This window comes from Neopelma chrysocephalum, unplaced genomic scaffold (assembly GCF_003984885.1).
Source record: "Neopelma chrysocephalum unplaced genomic scaffold, ASM398488v2 Primary Assembly neopelma1_319, whole genome shotgun sequence".
NCBI classification, from domain to species: domain Eukaryota; kingdom Metazoa; phylum Chordata; class Aves; order Passeriformes; family Pipridae; genus Neopelma; species Neopelma chrysocephalum.
Genome location: NW_020897981.1, coordinates 1,140,298 through 1,152,971, shown reverse-complemented (window position 1 = coordinate 1,152,971; position 12,674 = coordinate 1,140,298). Strand labels below are relative to the sequence as shown.

At 55.9% G+C, this 12,674-nt stretch overlaps 1 long non-coding RNA gene across 1 annotated transcript; it reads left to right on the top strand.

Moving 5' to 3' along the window:
- Positions 1-6,474: 6,474 nt before the first annotated feature.
- On the top strand, positions 6,475-8,002 carry LOC113978300. The gene is made up of 2 exons (XR_003537537.1): positions 6,475-6,915; positions 7,855-8,002. It is a non-coding gene; the product is annotated as an uncharacterized LOC113978300 (long non-coding RNA).
- Positions 8,003-12,674: the final 4,672 nt, after the last annotated feature.

Here is a 12,674-nt window from a genome sequence, read left to right as displayed (position 1 = left end):
AAATGCAGCGGGTAAAACATGGGATGGAAACAGGGAGGCAGAGATGGCTGAGAGCACACAGAGCCAAGGCAAAGTGTGCCTGGGGGGACAGGGCATGGAGGAAACGTGGTGAAGCTGTGGGACCACAGGGTCAAACACGGGGGCATCCTCGTGCAGGAGCAGGAGCCACGTTCCCAAACTAACTCCTCCTCCTCCTCCTCAGGAGGGGAAGCAAAAGGCAGAGATGGAGGAATCAAAGCCGTGATACTGGAATGCACGAAAGGCACCAAATCCCCGAGCCCGGATGACACATCTGGAGCCCTCCAAGAGCTAAAAACCAAGTGACTAAGCTCTCAGCAATAACACACAAATTCACATCCTCCAACTATTGGACCGGGGGCAGTAAACGCTGGGCCTACATTTTAAAGAAGGCCCCGGGGTGTGCTAGGGATTACAAACCAATAAGCTTTGCTTCAGCGTGAGGAAATGGCTGGAACAATTATGCAGAAACGTAATTAGAAATCTCGTAGAGCAGGGGCTCCTGAGCTGCCATATCCACCACTTCAAACGAGCACACGCCGTCCCAGCAGCTCCTCTTTCCCAGGCTGGGTTGTTCCTGGTTCCTGTGCTTTCCCCCCGTGGACACACAGGCTGTGCCCCTTGAACAGGAGGCACAATTTGGGGCTGGGATGGCAGCAAGGAGAGCTGTGAGGGGCTCAGGGCCAGCAGGACCCGTGTCAGATGGAGGGATTTAGGCTTTGCCAAGCTGTTGGCACCCACCCTGACAGCGCCAGGTCTGACCCAGCACAGCCCAGGACATGTGGCTTCATCCCTGTGCTCCCGAGAGTCGCTGCCCTCTCCCTTTCCCGAGGATGCTGCACCCAGCAGGGATGTTCTGCACAACAAGAGGCTCTTGGTGGGAGGAAGCAGCACATGGAAGCATGGAAGGGAACCTGCTGTTCATGCACAGCTGAGGAAGATGCCATGGGAGCACCAAGCAGCTCCATCCCTGGGAGTTTTGCACATCTGCAGATCCGGACCCTGACTGAGACTTGGCCCCTGTCACCAGTGCCACGGCTCAGAGGTGCTGGGAAGATCCTGGCAGCCATGCCAGGGGTTGTTGTTTGCTCCTGTTGTGTCTTTTCAGGGCACCTTTTGCATTTCCCCACATCCAGCCACCAATTTGGGGACACCTCAAGGAAGGTAAATTGGAAGTGGGTCCCTGGAAGTGGGTCCCTGGAAGTGTTCAAGGCCAGGTTGGAGGGAGATTGGAGCAACCTGGTCTAGTGGAAGGTGTCCACTGGAAGGGTTGGAACAAGGTGTTCTTTAGGGTCCCTTCCAACCCAAACCATTCCAGGATTCTATGGTTCTAAAAAATGTGCAGATGTGGCACTCGGTGACAAGATTTAGTGGTGAACAAGGCAGTGCTGGGTTAATGATTGGGCTCCATCACTTTGGAGGTCTTTTCCAACCGAAACATTTCTGTGATTCTATGATTCTAAATCCTGAAGACCTCACTTCCATTGTTGAAACTAGCCAGGAGCTAAAATCACCTCAGTGCCTTAGAAAAGCGGGCTCAAACATAAGGAAACTAAACTAAACACTCAAGTGACAAAACACCCATCAGTCACCAGCAGCCAGCCAGGGTGTCTCCGAGTCCTGCAGGGATTGGATGTGCTGCCTTCCAGTGCTGCTGCTTTGGGTTATATTTCTTCACTGCTAACAATAGGATTGCAAAAACAAAACTGTATTATGGGATCTGCCGTATCATTTCCTCCCCTCCCACTTTCCCAAGTAGGTGGAGGGGCAGGGAAAGGTCCACAGGGTTTTAAATACCTGGCTCAGAGTGAAAAACACCCGCCAAAAAAAACAGCTGAGGAAGGCTTTTCTACAATACTTTTTGTGACAAAGCCCTCAGGCCCTTGGGACCCATCAGCAGAGGTCCTCTTTGTGTGCTCCAGCTCCCCCTGTGCCCCCAAACCAGCCCTGCTGAGCCCCCGTTGGTACGAGGTGGGGGTACAGGCACAGCTGGCACAGAGGAGTGTTTCTGCCCCAGGCTTTTCTTGGCAGAAAGAAGAGCAAGCACCTCCCTCAAGGGCCTCCTCTGCCTGCCTTGTGCCCCGGGGCGTTCGTGCACCTTTCTCTGGAGCATTGGCACGGGCACCACAGAGACTGGGGCTGGTCTGGAGGGATCCTGGTCTGGGAATCCCCACTGCAGCTCCCCGCAGCATATGCCAAGGGGCCTGAGGACTAGAAATCAGGAGGGACCCCCGCCCTGGCTCTTAACTGTTGGAAAAGTAGGCCAGGTCTCCCAGGCTCTCCTGTGCTCCTTCCATCACTCCCAGCATCTCTCCAGTTCGCTCCTGCTGACCCTGCCCTCTCTGGCTCCACCAGTGGGATCCTCGAACTCCACAGAGCCCCTGATGTAACTGCCCCCCCTTCGAGCTGGGCCCGGGTGGTGCCTCACAGGGCACTGATGCTGCAGGGCTGGAGTCACACAGCGCAAAAGAAGGGCAGGGCAGGGGAGAGGAGTGGATTGCCCAGCCTAGGAACTGCCCCTTCAGCCCACCTGAGGCAGCTCAGGAGCCTCGTGGTGCGATGAGGGCACTGGCACTGGCACTCTCTGGCATCCCCATGAAGGACCAGGAGGTGACGAGCACCACCAACACCACTGGGAGGTCTGATGCTGGTGTCCCTGCAAGGGCTGATGTGGTGGAGTGATGGTGTCACCCTTGCTGTGCCCTCCCCACATCTCCTGTGCTTTCTGCAGCTGCTCCATCACACTCTCTGCAGGGTGGCACTGGAGCAGTGGGTGCTGGACAAGGGCCATCAGCTGAGCTGTCACTTGGGACCAGCCCTGCTTCAGCTCAATGGGCTTTGAACCCACAGTGCAGCCCCTGCACAGGGCAGGGGAGTGAAAAGGGGAGCACAGGTCCCCTTCTCCCTTGCATTTCAGCAGCCTGTGTGTGGGCTGTGCCCTCCACCCTCCCTTCCCGTGCCACCACCTCCTGTCACCAAGCACCCCAGTGACACCAGCACTGCCCCTTCACCTTCCTCAGCACTCAGGAGGGCCCAGCAGCTCCCTCTCCACTCCACAGTGCCCGTTGATGCAGCTCTCCAGCCCACTCCAGGCCCAAGCCACGCTGCTGTAATCAGGCCAAGAGGTTTAATTTTGTGAGCAAAACACAGTGTGCTCAGGTTTGCTCAGAACGCCTCGCTGTGAGCCAGGCCAGCGCTCTCCAGTGTTTTTCCTTCCTCTGCTCCTCTCCCACTTCACTTGAACACGTGTGCCTGGCACACACAGCCCTCCCTAACCCCCGTGGCCTTTCCCATGCTTGGTCCCGTGTGTGGCACAGTTGGATTTGCTGGATGAGGGACACCACGGGTTCTTGCCATGCGGCACCAAGTTCGCTCTCCTCTGGCTCTTACCAAAGGCTGCAGCCCCCTGTGAGACCCCTGTGCCTCACAAAGCCATCTCCATGCTCAGCCTTGATTTCCAAAAGGCTTTCCTTGCTGCCTGAGGGCCCAGGTCGTGGTGGCTTTGCCAGGGATCTCAACCTGAAGTGGCTGAGGGATCTGGTTACCTTGAAATGGGGTCAATGGATTAACAATGGGATCTCATCAGCCAAACCTCCCCTCCAAATTGTCTAGGGACACTAGCTTTTACATCTTGCTATGGAGAAGACCTGGACACCAAGAGTACTTCTTCTTCTTGGCCCTTGGATCCTGCAGCTCGATGTCTCTTGTGATTAAAGTCTTGGTGACTCTGAGCCAGGATGAGGCTGGAGGGTCAGAGAAAGGCTCTGCCCACGAGAGGGGTGACAGGAAGAACATTCCCCCCATGACGAGACTGTCCCCATCATTCCTAGACTGCCCCAAGAGCCTGATCCCCGCCCTCTCCTGTCCCTGCACGGCTCTTCACACCCATCACTCCCCACTCTCATTTCACCCCATCAACCTGTCCCTCTTGCACTTTCTTATTTCACTTCTCTCACATCCAGTCACACTCCACCTTTTTCCAAAACAAACCCCTGGGCAGTGGAGCCCAGAGCTGGGCACAGCACCAAGGGCACCGTGTCATCATCCCTGAGAGGCCAATGGGACCTGCTGCTCACCTTCTCCCAGACCCTGGCAAGGAGTCACCTCCCTGTCACTCATTTCCAGCCCTGTCCCGAGTGCCTGGAGGTATCCCCCCCATTTCCCAGGGGCTCAGACACCTGTCTCTGGGTCACCCCAGCTCATTGCTGGCTCTGGCAGAGGTCAGGGCCAGCTCCTGTCCTGTGCCAGGCCACCAGTGGTGCTGCTGGAGGTGGTCATGGACTGGTTTGCCTGCCCTGCTCTCTCACCCCCTCGCTGACAGGCTTACAGGCATGTGGGCTGCAGTCCCTCTTGGGGGCCCTTGCACCGTGCCAAGGGAGCTTTTCTTATCTTCACAGGAACGAAAACCTTTCTGAAATCAAAGTGCTTGGGTGGCTTTGAAGAGTTTCCTCTGGAGATAAAACAAGGCTGTTTGCAAGTGTGAGCAATCGCTGCCCAAGCTGGAGCTCCTGGTGAGGCCGGGCTGCTGCTGAGCTCTGGGCAAGGGCAGAGGGCCTGGGGCTGCCCCAAGATGGGCACTTTGGCCAAAGGAGACACCCTCCAGGCTGGAACCTCCCCTTCATGCAAAGCCCACCAACATGGAGCTTTTCTAATTCGTTTCTGACGGGTGCACGCCGGGAATTGTGTGGCATGAAAGGCAACCAACAAAGGAACGTGTGAGAGGATTATGTGGAGGTGCTGGAGGTGTTCAAAGGACACCCTGCACTGTAAGGGGCTGCTCAAATCCTCAAGTCCCCAGGACCCACAGGGTCCATCTGGAGGGGAAAAATAAATTCAAGGGCCGGTGCTGCAAACAAGTCTGAAGAAAAGCTTCCCTCCTGGAGGAATCCACCCACACTGCTCTGCTTTGGGATGCTGGATGAAGGGTAGATGTGGAAGGGCCAGAGACAATTTTGCTGTGGGTCTGGGGACAGGCAGACATGTGATCTGGGACTCACCAGCACAGGCTGTACCTGACAGCCTGCCCTGGGGAGCAGAGATTGCCTGGGAAGCCAGTGTGCATGTAGATTATTTGTTGTTTGATATTTTCCCTTTAATGCTTTTGTCCTAAAATAAATATACAAAAGTTCAGGGCCCTGCAGGTTGTGTCTGTTGGGGGGAGAAATGGATGGCTGAGTCAGTTATTGCTTCAGAGCAATCGATGCTGTTTGTTTACCAGGATGGGTAAAGTCTGCTCTCCCTGGACACATGTTGCTCACAGTTCCTCAGGAACCTGCCCCAAAGCTGCCTTAGCACCCTGCCCACACAGCCCTGCCTCCTCTCTCTGCCTCCTTCGTGGGTCAGGGTGGCTCCTGTGCTTTGGGGACACAGGGAATTTGTTAAAGGAGCAGGAGGAGTGAAGATCCACGCTGGATCCCAAGCTGGGAGGGTGATGCTCAGGCACAAGGGGAAGCAGGATGTGCAGTGTGCTCTGTGCCAGCGGTGTGCCCGGGCACAAGCGGGGAATGATGCTCAGCACGTGCATCCCATCCCACTGCATCCCAGATCCAGCTGATCCCCACAGCAGCACAGACACCCTGACACATCCATCATCCTCGTGGGCTCCATCCCCAAGTGAAGACCCCAATACAAGGATCCCACACTCCAGGCCTCCAGACATCCCAGCTGAGGCTCATTCTCTCCTTAGGGATGGCTGTGTCTGATCAGGGCCACCATGGCCAGGAATGCTGGGGACTGCATCCCTTGTGAGAGAGTCTTGGTTGGCCTTTTCCACATATCCCAGCTTGTCTGCCACTTGTTTAGCACTGCATTCCCCCTGGAGTCTCGCTCCAGCACCTCTGGATTTTGCCCTGGAAGAGCGTTGGCTCGCGGGTATTGCAGAGCAAACACAGAGCAGAGGGAACAGGCAGCAAACACAACCCTCCGACCTCCATCCCACCCCTGGAAAGGTCACAGGGGTCCCTCGCTGCCACCACCTCCCCCCTGCCCCTTGCTGGCCCCAGGCCTGTGCCCGTGCTCCTGCCACGTGCCAGCTCCACAGGCAGCACCCCAACCTCCCACCAGAGACTGAGGCATGGCCTCAGTGCAGTCCCTTCCCTCTCCATCCATGAGATCCCAGTGCCAGGGCTGCCTGTCCCTGCCCTCCATGTCCACAGGGATCTTGTTCCTACCCTGCTGATGCTCATGGTCCCTCCAACCTCCACCCCCCTTCTCCTTTTCTGTCTCCATTCACTAACCTTGCCTTGGGCTCCCTGTCAGTCTGTCCCTGCCATCTCCTGCCAAATCCAGGCTGAGTCTGATCTCTCCATCCTCTGGTGTCCCTGTGCACGGTCTGTCTGTCCCCACCACAGTCCCTGTGCACGGTCTGTCTGTCCCCACCACAGTCCCTGTGCACAGTCTGTCTGTCCCCACCACAGTCCCTGTGCACAGTCTGTCTGTCCCCACCACAGTCCCTGCACAACCGCTGACACCCAGCACCCTCCCTGCCATGGTCCCTGCTGTGATGTCCCCCTGAGCCCCACAGAATTCGGCTGGCCATGGCTCCCTGATCCGTGTCTGTCCTTCCAGGAGCAGGGATGAGGGAAACCCTCCCTCCGTACCCAGAGCAGCTCCTGTCCTGCCCTGCCCAGCCCGGCCTCCACGGGCAAGTTCCAGCCTGAGCCGAGGTTTTTGCTGCTGTGTGACCCATCCCCCGTGTCAGTCACGCTGGGCAGGGCAGGTCTGATCTGGTCTCCTCTACCTGAGTTTCCTCCTGCCTCCGTCAAACTGCAGGATCTTGTGGGGAGAGGTCACGGCTGCCCAGCCGACAGCTCCTGCTGTGAGGATGTGGCAATCTCCCTCCACCAGCGCCTGCTTGCTTGTCTCCAGGGCTGGACCATCACCCAGCAACAGCTGGAGGTGGGTTTGCAAGCAGGAGACCGTTGGACCCTAACAAAAGCAGGAAATGGGTGTCATTCTCCTTTCGGAGGAGGTGGGAATAGCAGATCCCCAGAGGAGGCGAGGCCAGCTCAGAAAGCAGCAGTGATGTGATAGATTCAGCTCATTGCTTGCAAAACTGGGCTCCCTGAGAGCTTCCCTCTTCCTGCTCCTCTCCAGACTCTCCCCCCTTTGGGCCAGCTCTGCCAGACCTTCCAGCAGCTCCAGCACTGGCAGGACATGAATCACCAGTGTCCCGGCCAGGGCACTGTTCCTAGACCTGCACCCTGCCAGGTCAGGGGGTGCCCAGGTTGGGGGGCAGCCAGGGGGGCCAGAGGACCTGAATGACCCGATCTACTGGGTGGCATCCCTGCCCGTGGCAGGGGTTTGGAATGAGATGGGCTTTAAGGTCACTTCCAGCCCAAACCATTCCGTGATTCTATGATTCTATGACCTCACACCCCATGCACAGAACCACTCACTGCTTCCTGCCCAGGATCCCCCATGCTAAGCCCCATGAACAAGAATTTGAGTATTTAAGGGAATAAAGAGAGTGCCAGAGGCAGGGGATGGGAGGGAGGCCACCACAGCCCAAGTCCCTGGCATGGGACTGGGAACAGCAGGAGCCTCCCCTTGGGGGTGACTCACAGCCTGGGGAAGCTGAGCATCCCACAGGCTTCTAAAAGTCCCTGGGAAGCTCCTCTCAAGTCTAAATCCCAAAATCAGCTTGGGCACTGAGCACCAAAGCTCAATCTGCCATCAGGGTTTCATTTGGGGGGGGCTCTGCTGCTGCTTCTTCTTGAAGAGATGTCTGGTGCTGCAGAGGATGGGTGGAGATGGGAGAAACCTTCCTGCTCTCTGCACAGGTCTGTCTGAACCCCGAGGCAAGAGATTGATTAATCATTGCTTGAATAATTGCAGGGCACCGCAGACAATCTGTTCCCAATGGCCTGTGAAGGGAAGGGGTGAGGTGGAGGACTGGGCCAGGGGAGGTCACTCACCCCAGCCCCTCAGTGCCTCAGCCTCAGAGCTGCTCCCAGATGCTGGATTAAATGGTTTCTTTTTTAAAGAGAGATCTAATCTGTTGACAAAAGCTGCAGCAATGCTGTGAGCCCATCATCTCCCTGAGAAAAGCTCTTCCAGCCTTCAAATGCTTTCACCACTTGGATACTGGATTTCAATTCAAGGCTGAATCTGCCTCTCTTCAGCTCCAGCCCTCTTGGTACACCTTGCTGTGGGATTTAAGGGTCTCCCACTGTCTTTTCCACGTGGGAGGACAGGTATTCAGATCACCTGATAACATACTTTTTAGCAAGCATCACATCACGAGGCCTGGCTTTCCAGCCTGTGATCGGGTCTGTGGTGCTCCGTCAAGCTCTCCTGGTATTTCCCTGACATCCCCTGGGTGTGGGTGCCAAAAACAGTGCTCCAGCAGTGAGTTAGTCACTAACTTTCTCCTTTCAGACCCCCACAGAGTGGCACACCAGGTGCCTTTTGGGGTACCTGTTCACACTGATCCTTAATTACTCTTCCCCGGACAAATCTGCGTCACTGGATGAGGCAGATATTCCTGGGAGGGCTTTAAATGAGCTTCCTTGGTTGCTGGTTAACAGCCACTGTTCCTATCTCCAGCCTGTATAGACATGCCTGGAGTCATTGCTTTCCAAGATCCAGCCCGCAGGCTTAAAATCCAAACTTCATTTCCAGATATATTCCCGTGTTTATCTGCATTCAAATACACTCTGCCCATTTCACCAGCTGTTTCAGCATGAAACCATCCCCTTCCCTTTCTATCTCATCACTCCGGGTGTCATTTTCAAGCTTTCCCAGCAAAGATTTCATATCTTCATCTCCATCATTGATAAAAACGTTTAATAGCAGTGGACGAAGAGCAGGGCCCCGGGGGAGGGAGGTGGAAATAGTGCTACTTACTGATATCTCCCCATTAGCAGCTCCTCCAAGATCTGCCAGGGAAGCATTTTTAATCCATCTAATATGTGCCCTGTTAATTCCTTATAATGCAAGTTTTAATCAAAATGTCAGGTGGAAGTAAGTCAAATGCCTTGGAGAGATCCGAGTGTGCTGTATCAACACAACTGCCTCCTCAACCAGCCCGGCAATCCTGTCAGGGAGAGACAACAGGTCTGGGTGACAAGCCCTGCTGTCTGTGCCACCACGCTGGCTGCAGCTCCTGAGCCTGGGGACATCCCATCACCACCTGGTCCTCGACCCAGGGATCCATCTGTGGACCTAAAACCCACCAGAGAGCAGCAACCCCCCCCGAGCACTGCCCTCACCATCTTCTCCAAGCCCATACCCACATCTCCTCATTATTCTGGGGATGGTGGTCCCTGAGGGGGATTGAAGGGGATGAACCTTCAAGGCTGGATGAGGAGGTCTGAGATGCTCAGCCCCAAGGATCCATCCCAGGAGGAGCTTCCAGCATGGCAATGGTGGAGCCCATGCGGCCCTGAGGGACAGAGGACAGTGGTCCCTGAGGAAGAGGATGAACTTTCAAGAGCAGACAAGGAGGTCTGAGATGCTCAGCCCCAATATCCATCCCAAGAGGAGTTTCCAGCGTGGCAACGGTGGAGACCATGTGGCCCTGAGGGACAAGGGATGGTGGTCCCTGAGGAAGGGGATGACATTCAAGGCTGGACGAGGAGGTCTGAGATGCTCAGCTCCAACACCCATCCCAGGAGGAGCTTCCAGCATGGCAGTGGTGAGGGACAGGGGATGAACTTTCTAGAGTAGACAAGGAGGTCTGAGATGCTCAGCCCCAATGTCCATCCCAGGAGCAGTTCTAGTGTGGCAATGTGGCCCATGTGGCCCTGAGGGACAAGGGATGGTGGTCCCTGAGGAAGGGTGGATGAAGGGGTCTGAGATGCTCAGCCCCAGGGATCCATGCCAGCAAGAGCTTCCAGTGTGGCAATGGTGAGCCCATACAGCCCTGAGGGACAAGGGATGGTGGTCCCTAGGGAAGGGGATGAGTTTTCAAGGCTCAACAAGGAGGTCCAAGATACTTGGCCCCAATGTCCATCCTAGGAAAAGCTTCCAGCGTGGCAATGGTGTAGACCATGTGGCCCTGAGGGACAAGGGATGGCAGTCCCTGAGGAAGGGGATGAGCTTTCAAGGCTGGACGAGGAAGTCTGAGATGCTCAGCTCCAACATCCATCCCAGGAGGAGCTTCCAGCCTGGCAGTGGTGGAGCCCGTGTGGCCCTGGGACACGAGGTGGGCTGAGGGCTGTGGGAGGACCAGAGCTCAGGGGCTTCCCCAGCTTGCAGGATCTTTCATCCTCCGTCACCACGAAGCCGGGCCAGATCTGCCTTTGCAGCAGCCCACAGAAGCTGCCTCTGTTGTCTTATTTTTGTTATTTTTGAGAGGATATTTTAGCGCCGAGCACATTCCCTCCTGTTGCCATGGCAGCCGTGACAGGGGTTATATACCGTGAGAAAAATACCAAAATTAATGAGTGAGTGAAAGAGCAGCCAAGAGAAAAACAAGGTTAAAAAAAGAGTTAAAACAGTAATAAAAACAATCTCCCAATAATTCGGCAGCGAGTGTCCCACAGGCAAGACAGGCAGTGAACATCCGAGCCCTCCAGCCCCTCCATCGATCCCAGGGTGGGGTTGGCCGCCCGTATCCCATGGCCAGAGCATCCCTGTGGTCCGAGGGATGTGCTGCTCCCTCAGCATCCCACTCCCACTCCGGATGGGGCTGAACCCGCCCGGCTCCTTCCCCCGCAAACCCGCAGCCCTTCCTGAGGCGGGAGGCGTGCGGGGGAGAAGTCCTTTAATGTGCTCATTTCCTTGCATTTGGGTTTTGAGGATCTTTTTGTTTTTAATTGTAGAAACAAGCGAATTGTCAGAACATCTGTGTTATTAGCATTTGCTGCCCAAATCCGAGCTGCTGCTTCTCCTGCAGAGCCCAGAGCTGATGAGAGAGAGAACAGAGGAGCCTTTGAACTCCTTGCAGCAGACGGCAGCCAGGTTGCTGCGTGTGTGTGTTGGGGAGGGGGTATTTATTCTCTTGTAAGGTTCATTTGCTCTCCGTGTTTCCCTTTCTTCTCGCTTTCCCAGAGATTTAGCTGGATGCTCTTCCCTTGCAGGCTTTGTTCTTCTGACAAGGCCCCACTGGCACCACGAAGCTGCTGTCGCTGGGTGATGCCAGAGCATCCCAGCACGGGGTACCCGTGGCACGGGGCAAGGCAGAGCCTCCAGCAGCAACTCCAGGGGTGGTGGCACTGCCAGCACCGGGACAGGCAGGTGGGAAGGGTCTGGAGGGCCTCATGAAATAACTCTGCAGCCAAATCTGCAGTTTGATGGTTTCTTGTTGCTCAGACTGGCTCTGCTTTCTGGGAAATGGTGAAGACAAGGTGAGGATGGGTGACTCATCCTGTGACTGTTACATAGCAGGAAGAAATTCTTCCCTGTGAGGGTGGGGAGGCCCTGGCACAGGTTGCTCAGAGAAACTGTGGATGCTCTATCCCTGGAAGTGTCCAAGGCCAGGTTGGACGGGGCTTGGAGCAACCTGGGCTAGTGGAAGGTGTCCCTGCCCATGGCAGGGGGTGGAATGAGATGTCTTTAAGGTCCCTTCCAACCCAAACCATTTTTGATTCTATGCTAACACCCAGGAGAAGGAAGTGCAGGGAATGGCAGTGCCTGTGTCAGAGGGCAAGGAGCACCCTGGCACTCTGGGAGTGTCTGCTTTCAAAGGCAGCAGGGTGGAGGAGGAAGGTAGAGGCAGACAAGGCAGCCCTGGGCTGCCAGGTCACCAGTGGCCTGGACACAGTTCCCCACCAGCTCCCCAGGTCACTGGCACTGCAGAGGGCTCTGCCAGAGAACACACCTGGGCTGCACACAGGTGGTTCCTGATGCCAGGACACTTTTCCCCTCACTTTTGTAGAGCCTGGATCTGCCCCTCAGAAACGTAAACGTGCCTGAGCAGAGGCTGAAGGTGTCGGGCACTGGTGCCCCACAAACAGGCGGCATCCATTGATCTGTGTGCGTGCCCAGGGCACTCCCTGCACAGCTGCCTCCCGCCTGCCCCGTGACTCTTGTGAAATAGAAACCTTTGGTCCCCAGCAATCTCTGAAGTTTGCCATCCTCGCTCCACAGGCAGCCTTGGATCCACAGGGTCACTCCCTCAGTTCCTCCCGTTGCTCCAGCTCTCTGTCCCTCCAAGGAGTGTTGCCAATGACTGATACATCAAATCTCACGTTGTCTCCAGAGATTTTAATTCCCTCTCTCTGCCCAGATCCCCAGCTCACTCTGTATCAGCAGGGCAAACCCTGACAAACCCCACAGCTCCTTTCCCTGCCCCAAAGGTGGGCTTTGACCTTCCCTGGGTTCTCACTTCACATCTTCTGCTAAATCGGCTTCATGAGAATTGACACTCTGAAAAAAACCCAACACACGGACGGAGAAGCCGACATCTCTGCAGGAGCAGAAAGTCTGGGAGGAGAGCTGTGTTTTCCATCCTGGGGGGATGACTCTCCAGCCCCTTTTTTCTGCTCAGCCTTGACAAGGGCTGAGCTCTCTTGTTGCCGGGGAAAAAAAACAAATGGGGCGATTCGGGGGGGGGGGGAAAGCAGTGCAATTTGGGGGAAAAGCGGGGTGATTTGGGCTGAGATGGAGCCAGGCTCCTCCGAGCAGGCGGGCGCAGCCTCTAGATGGTGCAGTGATGCAGCCGAGCTGAGCATGTGTGCGGCGAAGGGAGCTGCGCAACAGGTTGGCGTAGC